The sequence below is a fragment of the Nicotiana tomentosiformis genome, chromosome 1, assembly GCF_000390325.3.
Source record: "Nicotiana tomentosiformis chromosome 1, ASM39032v3, whole genome shotgun sequence".
NCBI lineage: Eukaryota > Viridiplantae > Streptophyta > Magnoliopsida > Solanales > Solanaceae > Nicotiana > Nicotiana tomentosiformis.
This window is the reverse complement of record NC_090812.1, coordinates 93,529,987-93,550,288: the sequence shown is the minus strand read 5'-3', so window position 1 is coordinate 93,550,288 and position 20,302 is coordinate 93,529,987. Positions and strand designations below refer to the sequence as shown.

The 20,302-nt window shown below is 41.8% G+C and overlaps 1 long non-coding RNA gene across 1 annotated transcript; it reads left to right on the top strand.

The window, feature by feature from the left end:
• The first annotated feature begins 1,550 nt into the window (after positions 1-1,550).
• Positions 1,551-5,246, top strand: LOC138900663 (uncharacterized). Its single transcript, XR_011411782.1, has 2 exons — positions 1,551-2,296; positions 2,375-5,246. It is a non-coding gene; the product is annotated as an uncharacterized lncRNA (long non-coding RNA).
• The last annotated feature ends 15,056 nt before the right edge of the window (positions 5,247-20,302 follow it).

Here is a 20,302-nt window from a genome sequence, read left to right as displayed (position 1 = left end):
AGTCTTGATGGCCTATAAAAAAATGTCGCAAATTAAGGGAGTTGTCGCTGTCTTGCTGAGTGACAAAACAAATTAAGGCGTGGCAATAAATTGTTATTCCATCCTAAAGGACCCGTAACCCTCCCCTCCCCCCCCCCCCCCAAAAAAAAACACATACACGCGCTTTTGTAAAGTGTGATAAATGGTTGAATTAGTAACCTAGGAAAAAAATTTCTCCATCAAATTAGGTATTTTATGTACGTATTTTTTTAGAATTGGTTTAATATTATTTATTGGCACCCATGATTCAAAAAGACTGAATGGTGCTCTTGGTTGAATATAGAGTTATTTACCTAGAGAATTTTGTAGTATCAACATATATAGGTTAAATCCAAAAAAAAGAAAAAAGAAAAATGATTAGGGTTAGATATTTACTATTGAGATAAAATATAGTAAACATTTATCTGCGCTAAGTTACTATTAGAACCAAAATTTAGGTATGGGTTAAAACAATTAGATTTAATAAAATAGAGTCAAGCTCAGGCAATATTAATGTCCAAGAGATATATTAACCGATTTTGTGGTAAGATAATACGTTTATTATCTGAATAACAATAAACGATGATAACACTGGTAATATTTAATGACCCGAAAAGGGTGAGATTCGTGGATATTCTTTCTGATAATATTGAATGATTGATGAGCCTTTGAATATTCGGATCGTTCTTGGATCGTGGGAAAAAGTTAGACAAGAATCTCAAGAAAAAGGTGTATTTTGTATGTGTGCAATAAAGCAAGATTCTACAGAGAATCTCAATATGTTGTCTTACAAATGAATATTTCATGTCCCCTATAACTATGTCCCTTTCTATTTATAAGGGAACATGTGCCAAAAAACCGTAACAGTACAGACACAGAGAATATCCACTGAAATATTCTCTTTAGAGTCTTATCCTAAAACTAGCCGTTATTACTCTGTTTATTGCTCGTCCTCGACCTTGATCTATGTTGACTCCTCGACCCCGTCCTTCATCTCTTGTGAGATCACATCGACTTTGCACATGTCCTTTGTCGAAGTCATCATGTGACACGTGGCTGCCCTTGAAGGCTCTCATAATGCTGATATGATCTGACCTTAAACTGAGATAATTTTTGGCACATATAGTTAATCCCTCCGCTTGTTAAGGCCGTCCTCGCGGGCAAATTCAATGAGCGGAAAATGTCGTTCATGGTCGAGTTTGTCGAACTGATAACTTGGGTTGTAGTCGTTGTAGTGAGTTGGCGACGTGGCTTTCTGTGGGCCGCATTTTTCAAACATTTGATTTTCCCAGGTGATATGTTGGAACCATTTGGTCCAAGAGATGGAGTGACAATTTGATGTCATGTGTCATGATGACGTTGATTCCCAATGCATTACGTCAATTCTCGCGTGGCCCTTGATTGGTTCTGTCGTGTCGATCTTTGTGCTAATCATGGCAAACCATTTCCATTTTGGCGCCCCAAACCTTATAAATAGGGGAGGAATTGTTGAGTTTGAAGTTTTTTATACTCTCTTTACTTCTCAAGAAAAAGCTCTTCTCCTCATCCATAAGATTTCACCACCTTTCTATTTCTTTCTCTACCTTTTTATTCTTCTTCATAACAATATCGAACCTCTCATCTGATGCCCATATGGAATATCACTCTGTTCCTTTGGATGTTGTGGTCCCTGATCAGGGGGAAGACGTTGTAGTCGCCGCTGAGGAGGAAACTCTCCCCACTGTGGAGGAGATTGTGCCTCGGTACCTTGTAGCCAAACCCAATTTCCATAAGGCACCGGAAGTGGTGACTGATAGGTTTCAATCTAATAGCCAAACTTAAGGCTAAGTTCGGCCTTCCCGATTACGTGGAGTTGATTCATGCGGGTCATGATGAAGTGCGAGTCCATCGTGCCGGATTCTGCGCCCTTTACGCTAATCCATTCTCAATCAGCTGCTCGTTCCCTTTCCCACCGTTGATAGAAGAACTTTGCCGCCATTATAACGTGTGCCCTGCGCAACTCGCCCCCTACATCTTCAAGGTGGTCAAGATGTTGGCACAGTTCACCGAATTGGTCGAGGTCGAGATCACGGTGTGCCACTTGGTGAACGTTTTCGCCCCCATTTCTAGTGAGAGACGTTATAGAATCTTTAGAATCTTCGCCACCACGGGATAAAGTGCTTGGTGGTAAGGATGGACGACAAGGCTAGTCGAAACTTCTAGCTCGATTTTTTATTCATTAGGACCGAGGCCGTAGTGTCTGTTGCCGCAGGCTTCCCTGAGGCCTGGAACCCCGCCCGTAAGTACTCGTGTTGTTCGCATTTTTCAAATATTTTTCTTGTTATAGGTCGGTCAATTAACTCTCCTTTTTCTGAAGCTACTATACGACCTCACCAGTTGGTGGCACATATTGCCGAGTCGGTCAGGTAAATCCTTCCCTATACGGCGGGGATACATGACTAGTCGAGCTTTTACCAGAAATTCAGACCGGCTCTCCCCTCGACAGCTAATCCCTTCCATATCGTCGACGCTATTTTTATGCGGTTAGTTTTCGCCCTTTATACCGATCCCGTCATTCTTAATTTTTATTTAGGTTATGTCAGAGGGACGCGAGGAGGTCTAGGGCCCCAATACCCTCGTTCTGGAAGATGAGGGCCACTGTGCCTTCCATCTCCGCCCCTGTCCCGGTTACTGCAACTTCTACCTTCGCCATAATACCAGTTGTTGCTTCTTCTACCTCCGCCCCTATTCCGGCCATTGCGACCTCTGTTCCTCCCTTACTATTTCTTGTCAACGAGGACGACAAACACTTTCCTGGTGACGAAGATCTTCAATCTCGAAAAAAAGGTATGTGGATGTGGGTAGCGGAGTTCCTTTGGCCTTAGACATCGTAGAAGAAGGTTTCACGTTGCGTGAGACGACGAAAATTTATGTTAATGATGATATTTGGTCGAGTCTTGAGTCCCCGAGACCGGTAAAAGTCAATGCGGGTATGCCCTTACATTCCGAGGGGGAAGCGGTCGAGGAGGTGGCATTTGATAGCGGCCGCGCACTTCTGAGACAAGTGGAGGCTTCATCCTCTCGAGCGGCCATGAACATCTCTTCGCCCACTGGTGATAGAGGGAAGACTGTTGCCGAGGATGGTGATGAGTCGGGCTCCAATATTGATTTGTATTATTTGATAATGATCGATGAGGGGCTCACCCAGCACGAGGTGAGGTTGGAGGGAGGTTCGAGGACCATCACGATCCCAATGGATCGTGATTTGCTTGTGAACACCGAGGAGGTAGTCCCTTCCCTCGGTCCTCTCTATTCCGACATTGAAGGCGAGACCCTCAAGGAGATAAATGACAGTACTCTGTTGAAGAGCATCGCCGACCTCGCTCTCACGGTAAGTATAATTGTTGTCCGACCTTCCTTTAATGCCTTAGCTTGTTTTAAGTTCAGACCTCTTTCCTTTGATTTGTAGACGGTTATTCTGTAAATCGAGAGTGCTCGGAGGGAGAAAAGGTGCAAATATATTTTTGTGAAGTTGAAAGATAAATATACAGAGTATCGCGGTAAATACCGTGATCTCCAAAGTCGGCTTCATGAGGGCAGTGATGTGCGGTCCCTAAGGGAAGATTTGACGAAGAGAGACGAAGAGCCTATGGAGGTTTAAGTGCAGCGTCCTCGAGGGGATGTTGAGGAATAAAGAAGAGGAGCTCGAGCTCAGTAAGGGCATGGAGGATAAATGCAGCGACCTTCAAGCTCAAGTGGTCCAACTGCGAGGCTAGCTTGAAGAGTGCCAGTTTCAGGTGGAGGCTCTCAGGGGTGAGATTGCCGAGAAAAATGAGGAGCTCGAGAAGTCGGGAATCCTCTCGGTTGGATGCTCGGAGTAAAGTGGACATTCTTATGCTGGGGAATAAGACTCTTCGTGCTGAGCGGGAAAATGATTAGTCGACGGCGAGGGCTAAGGAGTACCGGCTCGAGGAGAGGATTGGGGATCTAGACAGGGAAACCTTTAAGATTTATGATCAAGTTGCCACTCTAGAGGCCTAGAAAGCCCAACTTCTTGCACGACCTTTTTCCTCTAAGGTTTCTGATTTCCCCGACGTCCCTCGAGAGTTGTACGAAAAGTGGATCCACGCTGAGGCCCGACTGGATGTGTTTCGAGATTTTTATGCGACGGGCTCCGTTTCTGAGGCGGCCCTTGAGGATGCTCGGGTTAAGGCTCGTGAAGCTCGGCTTGCTTGTAGCTAAGACACTACTATGCCTCAGCCTGGTGAGGTGGATGAGGAAGATGTCATAGATCGGCTTGAGGAGGACGCCTAGTATGATTCTGTTTACCCTCAGGGCGAGGATGCTGAGGATCGAGACGGTGGTGGTATTGGCGGTCAGGGTGGCGACGCCATTGAAGACCGAACTTGTGAGGGCGCTGAAGGCCATTTTTTTTGGCAACTCCACTAGGCATGGTGCCTAGGGATTGTTTATATATATATATATATACATATATATATATATATATATACATATACATATATATATATATATATATATATATATATATATATATATATATATATAATTAAAGTCAAAACAAAAACAATGTCGGGGGGTCTTACAATGTGAAAGAAATAAACTTTGCCAGAAACATAGCTCCTATTTTCAAGGTTGAACACCGGACCCAACAATGATTTTACATAATGAAATATATAAGAATTCTACTCATAAGATCTAAAAGATATCAATTGTAATTGATTGCCGCCGATGCTCATTTGATTAACTTTTTTGTTGCACGTTTTGTTCTGATAATGTTGTTCATTTTGATATGCCCATCGTGTTTGATCCTTTGCCCTGCTATTACTTTCCCAATAATCAGCTGTAATTTTGTTGCAGTACCTCTTCTTGTTGGCTATCAATTGTGCAGAGAGTGTTCCAGTAAGATCAGTTGTATCGTTAGTATCATCTAAGTTCCAGAATTCTTGCTCTTCTGTTGAGTGACACTGTTTGTTCCAAGTTTCATGTTCTTTCCAACTAGCAGTCATTGCCCTTGCTTCATGATTCCAATACTCTGTATTGGTGTTTTTGTATTGCCTGTTGTATTGATGCTGCATTGCATTATTTGTACCTAAATTGTAGCAGTCCAAGTTAGTAGTACTTTTTCAGTCAATTCCTCTTGTTGTTTGTCATATGTACTGCTACTGGTCGGATTTTTGTTTGTGCTGTTTTCATCACTAAATTAAATTGAAGCTCCATCATTCCTTTCCTGTATGTGCCGACCAACATAATGTTGTACAAATGTTGCTCCTCCTTATGCTTAGTTTCTGTTGAGTTTGTTTCCATATTTCTGCCTATCAGTGAGCAGTTCTTAAGAATCATAATATTTTTTTCGTCTAAATGATAAAATGGATTTCTTTTTCTTTTCAAAAACTACATTTTTCTCTTTTTCTGATCATGTTTTTGAAAAATTCACTATTCGGACCACCTATTCTTTTTCTATGATAGTATCTATCGGTACTTTCAAAGTTGGAAGAAAGAAGATTCATACATAATATTCAGACCTCGTGTCCGGGCTCCAAAAAATTTTCAAACAAAGAATTCTAATTTCTAAATCGAAAGATTCTTTTCTTTCAACCCCTATTTATATTTTGACCAAAAGCAAAACCTTCTTTCATTCGCTTTCTTATTTTTGGCTCAAGCAGTAGGATCCTAGGACTTCAAGAAAGTCAGGCGAATGGTACCTATACCTGAAAGCACATAAGCTCGCATTCCAAGACTTTGAATGCAAACTAAATCGAAGGTATTCACCGACTTAACGGATCTTAATAGGGGCGAATCCACTGTCTTGAATGAGTCAAAATACTTCGGTTTTCAAGACCGACTCTTTCAACCGCTCAGACATCCATCCCCTTCGCGCTTCGCCCGCCCTATCCATCTGCGCGCTGGCAGGTAGGGGCTTATCTATGTGATTCGCTACGCTTGCCTGCGCCTATCGGCCGATTCTATTGCCTGCCGGTTAGCAGCCATTTCCCTAGAGGAGGTTTTTTCTGTTAGGTTAGCGCTTGCAGGTTCAATCTCTCTTACTAGTATATGGCATATTCACATTAACTTGAATCATTCCTTCCTCATCCCGTGTGGTCATATTTCCTCGCCAAAACCTTATCATCAACTGCACTTTCCATCGTACCAATGCACTGGTTTTGCAACAAATTTCATATGATCTTTCTGTGAACTTCTCATTAAGTAAGTGTTGCATTAGTACTATATTCCAACTTCCATCTATTATGCCCAGATTGTCTCGCCATAATGTGTACATCAAATGGCCTGCCCAGCCTCCTGCATTACTAGCATGCTTCTGCTTATCAATAACTCTTATCCAAGTGAATTGAAGTTGAGTTATTTGATAATGCATGTTCACAATAACTTTCCATTGCCACACACAAAATATGCTGATTCCACTGTCCACGATCAGCTCTTTTTTGTTCAAATTTGCGTGAGTCCTCCTAGAGTCATCTGTCACCATCGTTGGATGAATCTTCTCCTGACCTGTGATATTTTTACAGTACATTGAGGTTGGGTTCTCTATGACATCCTTATTTGATCTCAGAAGACTGTGCATAACTTAACACTTGTACACCAACTGGGCAGTAATATTTCCAGTTATTGTTTTTAGTGTGATGTAGTTATTGGCAATATTCATATTGACAAGTAGAGTGCTAAGGTGTTTAAGGCTAATCTCATCTAAGATCAGCATATCAGTTCTTGTCCCTAGTCTCTTGATAAACCTTCTTGGTTCCATGTTTGTGCCTACACCAGCTTCCCTTCCAGTGGAATGAGTAGCAAGTACTAATACCACCACATGGAAGTTATTCAAGGAGCTGGACATCTACACAGTAAGTTCTCCTGCTAAAAATAACACCATGTTAGTATAAAACAGTGTCACTATACTTTCCTCCTCAAGGATTTGAATATGGTGATCAAGTGTAGAGTCTCCAGTTATCTTCAATAGTCCATTAGTCCTTGGAGTTCGTTCCATTACAATAATTCTGGGTATTTGATTAACCCAATCATTTGTCTTCCTTTCTCTGTGAAATGAAGTATCATGAGCTGGTGATTTTAGACCAACCTTCCCAGTCCTCTTCTTAGTTAACATGCTTGTGCTTACCAATGATTCTTCCCCACGAGAATGAGCACTAGGTGCTAATATCACCCTTTGGAGTTGAGCCATTAGATAAGGCATGTTCACAATAATTATTCCTGCAAAAAAGAAAACAAAGTTAGTATTAAACCAGTCTATCATACTCTCCTCCAACAGGATTCGAATATGATGGATAAATGTACTGCCTTCTCCAATCCTTAATCTCCTTTTCATCACCCCTCCTAACTCCTTTTAACTTTTATTCTTAAATATGGACATTGGAGCTTATCATCATTCACAATCCTCCTCCCCATTGAATCCAGTTGAGAAAATTTATCACACTCAACCGAACCACTGTCTATTGCATAGCTGGATAGGTAATCTGGCAATTTATTGCTTCCCCTATAAATATGAGTTACCCTACCATTACACACCTCCGGTAACTTTCTTATCTCTTTCACATGTGCAGCTATACTCCATGGTATATCCCAACACTCCATGATAACATTTGTAAGTAGCACCGAATCTGTTTGTAGCCATACATTCGCTAGATGACGACAATGAAAGTATCTCAAAGCTTCTAATATAGCCAATGTTTCTGCCTCTGTATTTGTTGTTTCATGAACCTCCTTTCCAAAAGCATGCATAATATCACCTTGTGCGTTTCTTACACAAAAACCAATTGCACTCCTGCCTGGGTTTCCCCTCGATGCACCATCGGTATTGATTTTAATCCAACCCTCATCATGAAATTCCCACAGTACTTTATCTACCTTCAGTTTTGGCAGATAGTTTTCCAACATATTCAGAAGATCAGGCCATTTGTGTGGGACATTTTGGAGCTGAGGTTTTCGTGCCCTTACCGGTGCTTGCAATGAAGTAGCCACTTGAAAGATCACCCTATTGATACTGCATCCCCATATTTGTAGCTATTTCTTCTCTTCCATAACTCTCATACTATGATAGATGGCAAAGTTTGGAAGATAGGTTTCAACCTAGTCCTCACCTGCACTGTCCATCATTTAATTACCATTTGATGTAAGCTTTCTTCCAATGTTAAACCTGCACAAGATAGAAAATATTTTCACACCCTAGTGGCAGCATTAGAGTTAAACAATACATGGGTAATGTTTTCCTCTTGTGGAATCCAACAACACCAACACTTTGAAGGCATGAAATATTCCATTCTTCTTAAAGCATCATCAAGGGGCACTTAGCTTTCCATAGTTTCCACATGAAGAATGATATCTTGAAGGGCAAACCTTTAACCCATATGTTGTTGTAGACACTACTTGGATCACATCTTTTCCTTAAGAACTCCCAGGCCAACTTTACTGTGAATTTACCTTGCGTTTCTAGCGTCCGAAATGGACTGTCCAGTCCTTCATACACAACTGGAGGAGGTATATGAATAATTATATGTACTTCCAACTCTTCAGGAAGAATAGTTCTCAACTTCTCCTCATCCCACACTCCATCCTGAACAACATCATATATATTTTGTACACTTTTATCGCAAAAGAATTCTGGAGGAGTAACAAAGTATAGAGCCCCTAATTCTATCCAATTCTCAAACCAAAACAATGCCGATCCCATCCTTGGCTGCCAATAAATGTGGTGCTCTATTTGATCTCTACATTCAAGCATCTTTCTCCAAACGTGCGAACCATATCTCAATTTCACCAACATCGCATTAGTTTTCTTGCAATATTTTTGACATATGAAAGAGTTCCATAAGCTAGGCTTTGTCCGAAAATTCCACCACAGTTTGCAAAACAATGCGTTTGAAATATCATGCAATGACCTTAAGCCTACTCCTCCTTATTCAATAGGCAGGCACAACTTATCCTAAGACGCCCAATGTCTACTCTTTCCTCCCACGGAATTACTCCAAAATAATTGTTCAAACATCTTATGCAACTTATTAATTACACACGCATGGGGATTTATAGCTAAGAGTAAGTGAATTGGCATACTTTCAAACACATGAGATATCAATACATTCCTTCCTCTAATTGATAATAGCTTGCCCTTCCAACCTTGTAATTTATCAAGAACTTTGTTGATTAGTCCTTGATAATAATCCATCCTTCTTTCTTGTGTAGAAAATGGGACACCCTAAATAAGTAAAAGGGAACTCTTGTCTACCAATCCCAGTGATCCTCTACACCTTAGTTATTACTTCCAAACTTGTTGAATGATGCATATATACTACCGACTTCAATTTATTTATCAATTGCCCAGAGGCAGCTTCATAAGCATTCAATACCTCCATTATAAGCTGCAAAGAGGTGGCATCCGATGAGGAGAAGATTATTGTATCATCAGCATACGCCAAGTGATTAATTTTTAGGCTCCATTTTGGCAAACCGAATCCACAAAAGTATAGATTCATATGAAGAGCATTTAACCCCCTCGATAGAGCTTCAACAACCAAGATAAATAGAGTAGGGGATAGTGGATCTCCTTGCTTCACTCCTCTCGTAGACTTGAAGAACCCATGAGGTTGCCCATTGAGAAGAACTGAGTACCAATTATTTGATATAATAACAAAAACTACACCAATAAACCTCTCACAAAAGCCCATTTTCCTTAAAACTTTGGTCATGAACAACCAAGAAAGCCTATCGTAAGCCTTAGCCATGTCCAGTTTTATTACAACATTAGGTCCTGCTTTTGTCCTCAATCTAATATCCGTAATGATCTACTTAGTCAGTGATATATTCTCCACAATACTCCTACCCTTTACAAAACCAGCTTGTTCATCAGATATCAACTTAGGTAAAAGCTCTACTAACTTTTTATGTATAACTCTTGAGAAGACTTTATTGATGAAATTGCTCAAACTAATGGGCCTCATATCACCAAAAGTAATCACCTCTTTCTTTTTTGGTAGTAATACTAGATTCGTATGAGCGATAAATCTAGGTAATTTCTGACCATTAAAGAAAGCCTTTATCATGTCAAACACATCATCACCAATGATCTCCCAACATGCTTGAAAGAATGCATCATTAAATCCACCCGGTCCTCCTGCACTATCTCCATTGAGCCCAAAGATTTCTCATTTCACTTCTTCTTTCGTAGGCTGTTTAATTAGCTCCTGATTCTGTCCATCATCAACCATAGTAGGCAGATGATCAAGGATATGAAATGTACTGGGAACCCTTTCTTCAGTGAATTATTCACTGAAAAATCTACACGCCTCTTCTGCCATAGCATCATCATGTTCTTCTATCCAGTTCCCATCCTTATTTTGAATTCTGTTTATTTGTATTGGAAAAATTTCATATTTTTATCTCCATCCTTGAACCATTGAAGCCCAGCTTTTTGCTTCCAAAATTGTTCCTCTAGAGCCAAAAATCTGAACAGTTCTGCCTAGACTCGTTGCAACCTTTCTCTATTGAGGTATGTAGGATTTAATTCAAGCTTGCAATCTTCTAAAAAATATCCCTAAACGTGGCTTTACTCCAAGTTGAGAGTTCCTTCTTCAGTTTCTTTAATTTATAGTTGAAGAAGATGAATGGATTTGCATGAAAATCATCCAGCCAATTCTCCTTAACAACCTCGTTGAATGAATCATGTTTTGTCCAGAAATTCAAGAATCTAAATGGCTTCTTGATTGAGATGGCATCTGGACTAAATGCTAACAATAACGGACTATGATCAGACCCAATCTTGGATAAATGAGTAACCTCCGTACCTGGCATCATTTGCTGGAATTCCAAATTAGCAAAGAAACGGTCCAACCTTTTAAAAATGCAATCCTCATCTGCTCGCCCATTCCACTATGTGTAGATGCTCCCTTTGAATCCAATATCAAATAAGTTACATGTATTCATACAATGTCTAAAGTCATCGACCTCATTTAGTGACACTTGTAGACCCCCAAACTTCTCTTCCTCATCCCAAATTACATTGAAGTCCCCTCCCACAAGCCATGGAGACGATATGCCACTAGCCAAAGCATAAAGGGTATCCCACAATTTAATTCTCTCAGTCGAGTCATATTTAGCATAAACTAATGTGAGAATGAACTCCTTATTATTTTTAGTATCAAACAACTTCAAAGTTAGCTGCTGCACTAGGTCAAATATGACAGTTACTTCATACACCTCATCTACAAATGCCCAAATTTTGTTCGAAACATTAACTAAAGCTTGTGCAAATCCAATCCTTCTCCTGTACCTCTCCAGCTTTCTAGATTGTTGCATTGGTTACATCAAACCAATAAACTTGAACTAATATTGTCTATGCATTGTAATGAGCCTTTCAAAATCTCTCTTAGTATTTACCGATCTCACATTCCAAATAAATGCATTCATTGATTATTGGATTAGAGATGGTTCTTCTTGTTTGAACCCCTGAAGGTTGTACATTGGCAGTATCCTTGTGTTGTTTTTTTCTCCCTTTTTCCCACTGATTTTCTATGATCCATATGCCTAGGAGATAGATCACCTTGTCTAGCAACCTTCTGGAAATTTTGAGTAGTAGATTCGTCATCCATATCTCTTCCGGTACCTCTCAATGTTTCAGGATCTTTAGTATTATTTTCATTAGCCACGAGCTGATTGTTTATATGCTTAGGTATTAAAGAATTTGAATTCACTACATGCCCAGCCCATTTCTGGCCTCCATCAGCATTGGTTACATTCATCATTTGCATAGCAACAACAACAGAATCCTTTAACCCTGCTTCCTCATTAGGCTTAGATAGAACTTTTTGCTCCTTACTTCTTGCATTTCGTACTTTGGTTGTAGCTGGAGGACTATAAATTTGCCTGAGTTCCTGTAACTCAACATCACCCTTATCAATTTCCCTTATCCCAACTTCTTTAGGTTTCCCCTTAGCATTGTTAGGAGATAATGTATCACCTTTATTATGCAGCATATTAATCTTGCTCAATCCAGTTCTTGAATTTTTTCCATTGTTTTCATCTGATGGACCTGTGTACCATTTTGTACATTATTAGGCTCATTATACTTATCATCATCCTTCCCATTTACACTTTGTTCTTCATCTTCTAACCCTTGATCATCAATAGAAATATTCTCCTCATTGTCAATGCGAATTTCATCCTCTTCAGAATCTTCCTCTAGTTGATCGCACCATAATCTGCCACCAAGTTTAGTACTGACCACTTCTTTTTCAACTTCCCCTGTTACAAAAGTATCCTTTGATTGAGATGGAATCTCCTGACAGAATTGATTTGTGGCAACCAGATTAACCTTTGTTTCCTGACCAAATGTCCTATTCACCCATTGAACTGTGGATTCTTTATGTATAGATTCATTACTTCCATTCCCACTAGGATTAAAAATCGGAGCCTTAGGATTAAGGCCTTTATCAGCTGCCCTAGGTGTAATACTCCCATTCAAAATAGGAGAAATCACATTCTGGACATTACCTGTCTTTTCCACTTAAACCTCTTGCACCTCTGAATTCACTGCCTCATTATCACCATTCTCTGCGTCAAGAAACATAAATTGGTTGGCAGTAGTCAAAGGAGCATTAGACTGCTCAACAACAGCCAATTCCTTTCCAACTCCTTCAGTAAACTGGGTAGTAGCAGATTGGATTACAGTCTACTTTTCACCATTCTTCACCCTATTGTCTCGCACTTATTTCCACTGTTCAGATACATTACCAACAACCTTACCACTAGTCAGAATCATCAAAGGGCCCTTCTCCTTACCCTTCTCCACTACACTGCCTCCATCAGTTGGTTTGTTCCTATTGTTATCCACCATCAATTTAGGATGGATCCTCCAGCATTCGAGATAATGATGCCCCTGTATTCTGCATTCTTTGCAATATTTAGGCAAAAAATCATATTGAATCTTGACCCATTCAGTCCTCACATCACCAGTAGCTTCATTCTCAATGTCCATTCGTACCGTTTTCGGCAAATTGGCTAGTAAATCAACAAAAACCTTAACATGCGCACAATTAGGTCGAGTCTTATTTTTTGTTGCCATATCAAGATGCATAGGCTTTCCAACAGCTGAAGCTAAAGAGAATAAGCATTCTTTAACAAAGAAAGTAGGTAACAATCCTGGAAACGAAATCCAAGCCATGATCATTGGTGTTTCCTCTCCTGCTTTGAATTTAACAACATAAATAAGTGTTCACATTTGGTGTTCGTAGCCATCCTTATCTTTAACATAAAATGCATTTTCGACGTAAGAGTAATGAAATCTTCCCATAATGACAACCGAATTAAAACCAGCCTATCTCTGAAATAACCAATGTTACATTCCCCTTTGACACCACATTGAACTGGGATAATGCGACGTAATTCTTGTAGTTCTGGCCATCCGTATGAAATCTTGCCCAGTACTGCATATTGTAAACCTTCAATGGCATTCATTCGTTCAACTTCTGCTTCTGTGAACTTGACGAAAGGCTGCCCATGAAGAAAAGTTGCTCGTTTGAAAGGAATTGGCTCAACGGTTGCATTCTCGCTAGTGTTCTATTTCATGGGATTATTTAACATGACTTATTTCAGGATATTACTATAATATAATGGTTGGGTATTGCTGTTTGGGGGGGTATTTTATGGGGCTACAGTGGGGGAGGGCTGACCAGCCGATAACAATGGCTGGCCGCCGGCCATAGCGGCCATTAGAGCTCAAAACTGTTGCTCGCTCAAAATTTTCTCCAGAGCTTCTCTCTCCTCACTGAAGCGGCTAGCTTTTGATATCTTTTGACGCGGTGAAGGTTGTGATGGGGATGGCCAGTAGTTTTCTTTTTGACTTTTTTGTGTATTTTTGTCGACGTCTTCAAGAGACTTTGTAACAAACTCTTTATTTAAGTATGAAATACCAAAGTTGTTCCTTGCATTTTCTTCCGTTCCTGTTGTTTGTTTTTGTACTTATATATTTTTAGCTTCTGTTGTTTGCTCGTTTCGATTTTTGTCCTTTTTATTGTTATTATCTTCTAGCTTACCCTAGCCTTGGAGCCGAATATCCATGGGCCATATCAGCACTTTGTTTGCATAGTTCGAGTATGTCTCTTCATTGAAATTTGGCCGAGGGCCGATAGGTGTTGTTCGAACTTGCTCGAACTTAAACTTTCGTAAAGTTGCAGCCGAGGGCCGATAGGTGTTGTTCAAACTTGGTCGAACTTAACCTTTTTTTAAATCACGGTCGAGGGCCGGTAGGTGTTGTTCGAATCTTGATCGAACTTGACTTTTCATTAAATTGTGACTGAGGGCTGGTAGATGTTGTTCGAACTTGGTCGAACTTAACCTTTCGTTATATCATGGCCGAGGGATGATAGGTGTTGTTCGAACTTGGTCGAACTTGACCTTTCGTTAAATCACGGCCGAGGGCCGATAGGTGTTTATTCAAACTTGATCGAACTTAACCTTTCGTTAAGTCGTGGCCGAGGGCCGATATGTGTTTGTTTGAACTTGGTCGAATTAACCTTTCATTAAATCGCGACTTTGGGCCGATAGGTATTGTTCGAACTTGGTCGAACTTAACCTTTTGTTAAAGCAATTTCGATAAATGTGAGTTTCCATTACTTTGACGTTGTTGCTCTGATTACATAGTTGGGGAAAGTTACAAACTTTGGGCGTTGACTGGCATTCCAGTCCCAGTATATCTAGTCCCTTCATTGTTCGACTTGGAGAATCTTGAGGAGTCGGGCAATGAAAAGGAATCCAATCCATTCTTTGCATACTTCGACTCGAAGTGTCCCTCGCGTTTCCTTGTTAAAAACCTCCTTGAGAAAACCCTAATGGGAAAAAACTCAAGTGAGGGAAAAAAGAGTATGACTTGGGGGGCACTGCTCATTTTTTAGAAGTTGAAGTATTTGAGGTGGCTTATATTCTAATTGTTTGGTAATTGTTTTCCTTCCATTGTCTCGAGTTGGAATGAACCCTTATTTGTTTTGCCTACAATTTTGTACGGGTCACCCAATTGGTTCCTAATTTGCCTTCTCGTGGATCTTTACTTGCTTTGGTTTTGGATTTGAGTACGTAGTCCCGGACTTTGAGCGGCTTGACCGTTGCCTTTTTGTTGTAGTAACGTTCCGCCTGCTGTTTCTGGGCAACCATCCTTATGTACAACATATCTCTTCGTTCGTCGATCTCATCTTGCTATTGCCTTCTACTATCGTCATTACTGGTGCCGCTTTCATAGAAGTATCTTAGGTTGGTCTCTGATCGACCTCGACTGGTATAACTACTTCTGTTTCGTAGACGGAGGATAGGGTGTCTCTCCTGTGTTCGTCATCGGGGTGGTTCTGTACGCCCATAGTACTTATGGGAGTATTTTCGGCCACAACCCCTTGGCTTCTTCAAGTTTCTTCTTCATGATGTTTAATATGGACTTATTGGAGGATTCCGCCTGCCTGTTGCCCGCTAGGTGATAAAGGGTCGAAAGTATCCTCTTAATGTGCCATTTCTCAAAGAATTCTGCTATTTTCTTTCCCATGAACTGGGGTCCGTTGTCACAGCTTATCTCCTTGGGTAGGCTGAATTGGCAGATGATGTTTCTCCATATGAAGGCAATTACTTCTTGTTCGCACACTTAGGCAAACTCCCCTGATTCCACCCATTTAGAGAAATAGTTAGTTAAAACTAAAAGAAAATGTACATTACCTCACCCTAGCGGGAGGGGATCTATGATGTCCATTCCCTACTTGATAAATGACCATGGAGAGGTGACCGAATGAAGGTGTTCGCCTGCTTGGTGAATTATTGGGGCTTGTTTCTGACATCGTTTGCATTTTTCACAAATTCTGAGGCGTCCTTTTTCATGGTCGGCCAGTAGTACCCAGCCCGTATGAGACTTCTAACGAGTTCTCGATTACCAAAATGAGCACCATAGTGGCCTTCGTGGACTTCCTCTAGGACGCGCTGGGTTTGGTTTGGACCCAAACACTTTGCCGGGGGTCGCCGTATGTTCTCTTGTACAAGTCGTTACGAAGGACGTTGCATCTGGCCGCTTGCATTCTTAGTTTTTAGCTTCTTTTTTGACGTTTGGGAGTATGTTGTCCTGCAAGTAGGTAATAATACAATTGCGGTAGTCCCAAGTTAAACCCTTAGACTTTACCTCGATTTGGTCTAGTGATGGGTTGACGAGGTGGACTACGCTTTTATCCACGGTCGTGATGCTTTTGATGGTTGCGTCCAATTTGGCGAGGCCGTCTGCTTTGATATTCTGGCCTCACAGGATCTGGCCGAGCTGGCATTCATCAGGTAGCAACTTATAGATCTCAGTTTGATATTTTTGCAACCTTTGCTCTTTGATTTGGAAAGTCCTTGTAACTTGGTTAACCACGAGCATATAATCACAACGGAGTTTCAGCCGCTTCGCCCCATATTTGAGTGCTAGCCTTAGCCCTGTAATTACGATCTCATACTCAACCTCGTTGTTAGTCATATCTGGGCATCTTATGAATTGGCGAATTACTTTTTCGGTAGGGACCTCGAGTACCAGTCCCAATACAGATCTAGAAGCGTTGGATGCGTCGTCGGTGTACAGGACCTAGAGGTCTTGTGTTTGAAGAGAAGCTTGAGCGGCTTCCTTCACGGCCTCGGGTATTAATTTTGTGCTAAAGTCTGCGACGAAGTCAGCGAGCATCTACGACTTTATTGTTGTTCGAGGTTAGTATGTGATAGCGTGCTCCCTTAGCCCGATGGCCCACTTGGCTAGCCTCCCCGACAGCTCGGGTTTATGTAAAATGCTTCTTAAAGGAAAACTGATTACGATCGAGATAAGGTGGCACTGGAAATAGGGTCTAAGCTTTCGTGAAGCTATGACCAGTGCCAGAGCCAATTTCTCAAGGTATGGGTACCTCGTCTCGGCTTTAACAAGTGTTTTGCTAATGTAATAAATATGAGATTGCATACCTTTATTTTTCTCGAACTAGGACCGCACTTATTGCAACTTCGGAGACGACGAGATAGACAAGGAGGTGCTCCCCGGGTTTGGGCTTCGAGAGTAGAGGCGGCGATGACCGATTCGCCTTTAGTTCTTGCAGGGCTTATACGCAGTCGGTGTCTACTCAAGGCAGTTATCCCTTTTGAGTACGTCAAAAAATCTATGGCACCTATCAGACGACCACGAGATAAATCTCGATAGGGTGGCGATTCGACCGGCCAACCTTTGGACTTGTTTCTTAGTGGCCAGTTGCTCAGGTATCCCGTCAATAGCCTTGATTTGATCTGGGTTGACTTCATTCCCTCGTTGTGATACTAAGAAATCCAAAAAGATTCTCTAGGCTACGCCGTTTAGTTTCATCCCGTACCATCTTAGTATGTCAAAAGCTTCCTTCAAGTGGTCGATATAGTCTTCTGCACTCATGGATTTGACTAGCATGTCATCGATATATACCTACATGGTCTTGCCGAGTTGATCTTTGAACATTCTTGTGACCAATCTCTGATAGGTGCCCCCTCCATTTTTCAACCTAAATGGCATGACCTTATAACAACATGTTCCTCTATGGGTGATGAACGTGGTTTTCTCCTAGTCCACTTCTTCCATGAGTAGCTAGTTATAGCCTGAGTATGCATCTAGGAAACTCAGCAGCTCATGTCCGGCCGTTGCATCGATGAATTGGTCGATATGTGAAAAAGGGAATGAATATTTCGGGCATGCTTTGTTCAGGTCTATGAAGTATACACACATCCTCCATTTCCCGTTTTCTTTTTGACCATCACCACGTTGGCTATCTACTTGGGGTAATTTGACTCCCTGATGGAGCCATTTTCTAATAGCTTTTCTACCTCCTCATGGCAGCATCATTGATGGTGGGGTTGAATTTCCGTCGGACCTGCCTTATAGGGGGACAAAATGGGTCGAACTTCAATTTGTGTGTGGCGATCACTTTGGGGATGCCCGACATATCTGCATGGCTGAAGGGAAATAAGTTTGCGTTAGTTATTAAAAATTGACTAAATTTACTTGGTTCTCGGAGTTTGCAGCCAATGTAAGCCTTTTTGCTTGGGTTACTGGGATCTAATTGAATGTGGTCGGGATCCTCTATTGTTGAGTCCGCGGCTTTGACCGTTTCGGGGTCCATAATGACGTCTCTGGTCTATTCTTGTGTCGGACTCGACTATGCTTCTTTTTCCTTATCTTTCTTTTGTTGGGTTTTCGTGCTATCCATGGCGATGCAGTAGCATTCCCGGGATGTGCGTTGTTCCCCTCGTATGCTGAATATTCCCCAAGGTGTTTCGAACTAGATTACTGGGTATAGGTTGGAGGGGATGAGTCTCATGGGATGTATCCATGGTCGTCCTACTATGGCATTGTATGTGGTGGCCTGGTCCATGATGTGGAACGTTGTCTCCGGAGTTATACCATCGCTGAGGATGGGAAGTGTAATTTCTCCCAATGTCTGTTCGACTGCATTGTTAAAACCGGTTAGTGTGAGCAGCATGGCACTATCTAGTCCTCGAGTCTCATCTGAGCGAGGACTCGGGATGGATAATGCATGCTCCACTCCCATTATCTACCATGATACGTTTAACATCAGTTACTAAAATTTGTAAAGTAATGACAAGAGCATCGTTGTGAGGGAAAGTCAAATTGTCGGCATCTGACTCGTCGAAGATGATACTTTCTTCGCATCCGTCATACCGTTCGTGGGTGATCGATATTTTGAGCTTGTGAGTGGCAGTGAACTTGACGCCATTGATGGAGGCATCGTCGTTGCTGCCAATAATCATATTGATGGTGCGAGCTGGTTAGGGCGGCTTTGGCAGGACTTGACGTCCTCGACCCCTGGTGAAGATGCTCCTTCCCTTGTCGCTCAACAGCTCTTTGAGGTGCCCTTGTTGCAACATGTTCACTACCTCTTGCCTTAAGGCGATGCAATCTTCTGTTTTGTATCCGTGTTCCTGGTGGAATTCATAGAGGGCATCGATTTTCCAGGTACTCGGATCGAACCTCATCTTTGTTTCGAGTTTCTCCTGGGCGTAGACTAATTCTATAGGCGAAACACAAAAATTGTGAGCAGATAACATGGGGGCATACCTCTCTCGTTCTTAAGAGTTCCTGTCGTCGGCGGGCCATAACGTAAGCCTGATGTCGTTCCCTATTTGGTCGTGGGACTGGGTGATCCCTCCTTATGTTATCTCTTCGTTCTTTTTTGGGCTCGGTTTGTATTGATATGAGCTGTCGAGTTGGTCCGTTGAGGTCGTCATCATCTGCTCGGACTTCGGCGCAATGAGCATTATGGATCTCGTCCCAAGTAGTTGGAGGGTAATTCATCAACCGGCTTAGAAACTTTTTGGTCGCTCTTGAACCCTCTCTGCTCAACCCATTCTGAAATGTTGCGACTGCAATTCCTTTAGATACATTTGGTAGGGTCATCCTCACCCTATTGAATCGGGCGAGGAAGTCCCGCAGTGCCTCTCCTACGGATAGCTTGATGTCGAAGATGTCGTTTACTCTTGTTTTGGAATTCTTGGCCCCGGCAGGCGCCATCATGAAGTTATCGGCCATTTCTTCAGTTGTTTCTATGGAGCGAACTGGTAGCTGTGAATACCACGTTAACATCCCTCCAGTGAGATTTATTCAGCAAAATGGAGGACACTTTTTTCATTTGTGAGGTCATTGCCCTTCACGGCAGTGACGTAGTAAGTTATGTGGTCTTCGGGGTTGATTGTCCCATCGTATATCCTGAGATATGGTGGCATTTTGAAGGTATTTGGTATGGCATGTGGGGTCGCTTCCTCGCTATACGGTTTCTCTACGAACCTGTCGGCATCCCTTTTTGGCAATAGTTTAGGGGCGCCTGATATCTTGCCGACTCGTTCTTGGTGTTCTTTCATTTGATCTCTGAGCATTTTGTTATCATTTTCATTTCTTCCATTCTTTTCAAAACAGCGGCGAGGACGCCGTCACCTGCACTGTCAGTAGCATTGTGAATTATACGTGGCATTGGGGGGTTTGGTTGATCCCCTTGTTCGTCTCCTCGCTGTATCTTGTGGGCTATCGTGGTTTCTATAGTCGTGCATGGGGCTTTTTTGTTGAGTACACTTACTAAGGTATCGGTCAACCATGCTTCGAGCAGCTTTTTAATGGCAGGTGGCGTCTATTCTCTTGTGGACATGGAGGCCCCTTTCCCATTTAGTTTCGTTGTGCTGCAAAAAGGGGGAGGCAACCTCTCGCGCCTGGGGGGAGGGGGGGTAGAGGGTGTCACATCATCACACAGTATTTCAT